Source organism: Scyliorhinus torazame, chromosome 2 (assembly GCF_047496885.1).
Source record: "Scyliorhinus torazame isolate Kashiwa2021f chromosome 2, sScyTor2.1, whole genome shotgun sequence".
In the NCBI taxonomy this organism is placed as follows: domain Eukaryota; kingdom Metazoa; phylum Chordata; class Chondrichthyes; order Carcharhiniformes; family Scyliorhinidae; genus Scyliorhinus; species Scyliorhinus torazame.
Window position 1 is genome coordinate 399,307,496 of NC_092708.1, and position 4,940 is coordinate 399,312,435.

The 4,940-nt window shown below is 50.2% G+C and overlaps 1 non-coding gene across 1 annotated transcript; it reads left to right on the plus strand.

Annotated features, from left to right (window-relative positions):
- The first annotated feature begins 2,666 nt into the window (after positions 1-2,666).
- trnat-ugu (transfer RNA threonine (anticodon UGU)) lies at positions 2,667-2,739 on the plus strand. Its single transcript has one exon. It is a non-coding gene; the product is annotated as a tRNA-Thr (tRNA).
- Positions 2,740-4,940: the final 2,201 nt, after the last annotated feature.

Genomic DNA, 4,940 nt, shown 5'->3' on the forward strand with positions numbered 1-4,940 from the left:
GGCTTTCTTCTCCCGCACTCTCATGCTTCAGAAATCTGTCACTCCTCTGTGGAAAAGGAGGCCCAGGCCATAGTAGAAGCTGTGCGACATTGGAGGCATTACCTGGCCGGCAGGAGATTCACTCTCCTCGCGGACCAACGGTCGATAGCTTTCATGTTCGATAATGCACAGCGGGGCAAGATAAAGAACGATAAGATCTTACGGTGGAGGATCGAGCTCTCCACCTACAACTATGAGATCTTGTATCATCCCGGGAAGCTAAACGAGCCTCCTGATGCCCTATCCCGCAGCACATGTGCCAACGCACAAGTGGACCGACTCCGGGCCCTCCATGAGGACCTCTGCCACCCGGGGCAGTCGATTCTTCCATTTTATCAAGACCCGCAACCTGCCCTACTCCCTCGAGGAGGTCAAGACCGCCGCCAGGAACTGCCAAATCTGCGTGGAGTGCAAGCCGCACTTCTACAGGCCAGAGAAAGCGCACCTAATAAAGGCTTCCCGTCCCTTTGAACGCCTCAGTATGGACTTCAAAGGACCCCTCCCCTCCACCGACCGCAACACGTACTTTCTGAACGTGATTGACGAGTACTCCCGGTTCCCATTCGCTATCCCTGCCCCGACATGACCGCAGCCACTGTCATAAAAGCCCTCCACAGTATCTTTACCCTGTTCGGTTTCCCTGCCTACATACACAGCAATATGGGGTCCTCCTTCATGAGCGACGAACTGCGTCAATTCCTGCTCAGCAAGGGCATCGCCTCAAGCAGGACAACCAGTTATAACCCCCGGGGCAACGGACAGGTAGAGAGGGAGAACGGAACAGTCTGGAAGACCGTCCTACTTGCCCAACGGTCCAGGAATCTCCCAGTCTCCCACTGGCAGGAGGTCCTTCCCGATGCATGTTCATCGATCACTGCTGTGTACCACGACAAATGAAACACCTCATGAACGTCTCCTTGTCTTCCCTAGGAAGTCCTCCTCCCGGACCTCGCTCCCAACCTGGCCGGCAGCTCCTGGACCCATCCTGCTCCGCAAACACATGCAGGCGTACAAGTCGGACCCATTGGTAGAGAGGGTCCACCTCCTTCACGCTAACCCTCAGTACGCCTACGTGGCGTACCCTGACGGCTGGCAGGATACGGTCTCCCTACGGGACCTGGCGCCCACTGGATCCCCCCCCACCCCCCACCCCCCCCCCCCCCCACCAATCCCACTCTCCCTCCCACCCCACGGCTTCCCCCTTCCCAGGTAGATCGGTTCTTCCACTGGTCTCACCCAGTGGTGATGAAGCTACTGAAGAAGCCAAAGTCACGCTCCCGGAGTCACGGATGCCCGAGCCGGCGCCTGCATCACCGCCAAAACTGCGACGATCACAGGGCTCCCGAGTGATTAATTGCTTCATTCTGATGTGTACATGTAAAATGAATACTGTAAATAGTTGTGACATGTAATAAGGCAAAACACTGTACCACCGACGGATACCACCATAACCTCTACCACTGTATGACGAGAGACCACCAGCCCCGCCGGACTCTTTTTTTAACAGGGGGTGAATGTGGTAGTCGGTATTAGGGGGATTACGGTACCTAGGTTGAGGCTGTAAGATCATTGGTGTGGGAGGTACCTGAGACAGGAAGATCATTGGTGAAGCCTGCCTGCTGGTTCCGCCCAGTAAGGTGGAGTATAAGAGTCTGTGTCTCCCTAGCAGCCGCACTCTGTACCTGTGCTGCTGGGGGAAACACCTAGTCCAATAAAGCCTTCAATTGTCATCCAATCTCGCTTCTGGAGTCATTGATCGAGCATCACAGCACCAGGTTAAAGTCTAACGTGTTTGTTTGGAATCACTAGCTTTCAGAGCACAGCTCCTTCCTCAGGTGAGTGATGAAGGCCATAGCTGGACTATAACCTGGTGCTGTAAGAGTTCCTACTATTTTCCTCAGGTGAGGAAGGAGCTGGGCTCCGAAAGCTCGTGATTCTAATCAAACCTGTTGGACTTTAACCTGGTGTAAGACGTCTCACTGTGCTCACCCCAGTCCAACGCCGGCATCTCCACATCATGTTTTCTGACGATACTGCGCTGGCATCCCGTACTTGTGAGGCCATGGGCAGATTTCCAGGATCGTCAATATTTTGCTTTTGATTCTCTGTATTTTTGCCTCCATGGCTCAGTTACATTTAATGAGCTGACATAATAATTTGCATTGCTTCCCTGTCTCAGACTCAGCCACTGCTTCCCAATTTCCTCTTCATTTTCCTTCTTCCGGAAGTCCAGCAGGGGGCAGCAATAGTCCTCAGGCTCAATGGAAGCAGGTCAATGGCGCGCCCCCTGCTGGTGGACAGTGAGTATCGCAACACCCCGGTGCAGCGCCACCTGCTGGTGGACAGTGAATATCGCAATACCCCCCAATACAGCGCCACCTGCTGGTGGACAGTGAGTATCGCAACACCCCGGTGCAGCGCCACCTGCTGGTGGACAGTGAATATCGCAATACCCCCCAATACAGCGCCACCTGCTGGTGGACAGTGAGTATCGCAATACCCAAGTGCAGCGCCATCTGCTGGTGGACAGTGAGGACAGTGAGGACAGCCCGGGGCTGAGAAGCAAACAGGAGCCAGCAGTGGGTTAGGGTTGAGTTGGAGCAGGTCCCAGTTTTTTCAGTCACTTAGGCTCCATAGCTCAGTGGTTAGAGCACTGGTCTTGTAAACCAGGGGTCGTGAGTTCGATCCTCACTGGGGCCTTTCTGGACTTTTACCTTCAGAAGTTTCCAGAATAAAGTCAGAAATTTCAAAACCCCCAGAATGTTTTAAAGTTCTGAGGAAATATATTATCGATGCCCTTCAAATTCCAAAGAGGATCAACGTGCTGGAATAAACAATCACACCGCTGTTTGGTCATCGCTGCATCTTGATCCGCTGCAGTCCATGTGGTGTAGGTACACCCACTGTGCTGTTAGGGAGGGAGTTCCAGGATTCTGACCCAGTGTCAGTAAAGAATTGAAGACATGGTTCTAATAATGACCTTTGATTATGCAATGGAAAATATTCTCACTGGAGGAGGAGGTTTGGGTCAGGAATTTGTTGCAAACTTGGTTAGGTTGGAACTCTCTAGTTTCTCTCCTATCTCCCCTCATGTCCTCTCTGAGTTCATCTTGTCCATGAGACTCTCCTGTTCTCTCAACCCTATTCCCACTTGACTGCCGACCACCAAACTTCCCCACAAAGTTAGCTAATATTGTAAATGGTTCTCTTATCAGGTGTTGCCTCTCTCACCTTCAAATCTGCCGTCATCTCCTCTCCTCAAAAAATACTTCAGCGTCTTCGCAAACTGTGTCCTCAATCTCCAACCTCCTTTTCTTCTCTAAAAGCCTATGTTGCTGCCTCACAAACTCATCCCCGTTTTTCTTGGATTCCATATTTGAATCCCTCCAATCAGGTTCGTCATGCCACATTACCAAAATGACTCTTATCAAATTTACGAATGGTGTCCTGGGTGACTGCGATAAAGGTATAAAATATCCCTTCTTGTCCTTTTTCAAATTCATTCACGGGATTTGGGTGTCGCTGGTTAGGTCAGCATTTATTGCCCCCCCCTAGTTGCCCTTTGGAAGGTGACCACTTCAACAATACTCAGTGCTTTCTGGATTGGATTTGTTTATTGTCACGTGTACCGAGGTACAGTGAAAAGTATTTTTCTGCGAGCAGCTCAACAGATCATTAAGTACATGAGAAGAAAGGGGAATAAAAGAAAATACATAACAGGGCTACACAACATACACAATGTAACTACATAAGCACTGGCATCGGATGAAGCATACAGGGTGTAGTGTTAATGAGGTCAGTCCATAAGAGGGTCATTTAGGAGTCTGGTGACAGTGGGGAAGAAGCTGTTTTGGAGTCTGTTCGTGCGTGTTCTCAGACTTCTGTATCTCCTGCCCGATGGAAGAAGTTGGAAGAGTGAGTAAGCCGGGTGGGAGGGATCTTTGATTATGCTGCCCGCTTTCCCCAGGCAGCGGGAGGTGTAGATGGAGTCAATGGATGGGAGGCAGGTTTGTGTGATGGACTGGGCGGTGTTCACGACTCTCTGAAGTTTCTTGCAGTCCTGGGCCAAGCAGTTGCCATACCAGGCTGTGATGCAGCCCGGTAGGATGCTTTCTATGGTGCATCTGTAAAAGTTGGTAAGAGTCAATGTGGACATGCCGAATTTCCTTAGTTTCCTGAGGAAGTATAGGCGCTGTTGTGCTTTCTTGGTGGTAGCGTCGACGTGGGTGGACCAGGACAGATTTTTGGAGATGTGCACCCCTAGGAATTTGAAACTGCCAACCATCTCCACCTCGGCCCCGTTGATGCTGACAGGGGTGTGTACAGTACTTTGCTTCCTGAAGTCAATTACCAGCTCTTTAGTTTTGCTGGCATTGAGGGAGAGATTGTTGTCGCTACACCACTCCACAAAAGTAAAACATTTGGCTGCTTTGAAATGGTCAGCACCTGTCAATCATAACAAGAATGTTTATAAACATTGCTGTTAGGATCAGTAGAGGGTACTTCAGATAAGTTCAAGCATGAAAGGAAAGATAAATAAACAAACCTCCTGGCAGCTGTGTTTCAACCATCAAGCTGTCAATCAAAGGCATGCTAAAGGTGCTGCATTGTGAAATTGCTTAGCATTTCATAGGATCTCAGAGGATTCCAAGCCTTTCCAAGTATTGTGTGCTTTCTAGGAAGTTTCTGACATTTCAAAAAGCAGCAGTTTCAAAAGCATCGGACTGAAGGAGCAGATGTGAGGGAAATGTTCCTGGCTTGAATTCTCCACTGAATTAACTGATCTGCTCACCAGCTGTCAGGCAGAGCAGTTCAGAGTGAGGAGGCCACTTCGGAGTTTAAACAGGTCAGACCAGGATGACGATGTTGAACAGAGTGCTGTCTGACATCATCATGCCCGT